Here is a 409-nt window from a genome sequence, read left to right on the forward strand (position 1 = left end):
ATATATATATATATATATGTATATATAATAATAATCATCCCCTGATGTATTTATTACTTTATCGGTGAGCAAACCTCCCTGCTGATTAAAAGGGTTGCACAATCAGGACATTTACGGTATGAACGGTCAAATCAAAATCTGATGCCTGGACTAAGTAGTAGTAGTAGTGAAAATGAACGTTATCTGAAAACAGCGTGTAGTTCATGTTTAGCTTCTCCCATCACACTGTCAGTCACTATAAGACTACTACTACCACGGTCAGAAACCTGGAATAATGACGTCAACGGGCGTATCTGCTAACGTTAACTAGCTACCGACCGTTAGCTGGGCCCTGAGGCCATTTTTACAGATAATTGTCCGTCTGGATTTATTTTATAAAAAAGCTTGTAAAACATCAACCCTGTTGTCT

The sequence above is a fragment of the Etheostoma spectabile genome, chromosome 15 (assembly GCF_008692095.1).
Source record: "Etheostoma spectabile isolate EspeVRDwgs_2016 chromosome 15, UIUC_Espe_1.0, whole genome shotgun sequence".
NCBI classification, from domain to species: Eukaryota; Metazoa; Chordata; class Actinopteri; order Perciformes; family Percidae; genus Etheostoma; species Etheostoma spectabile.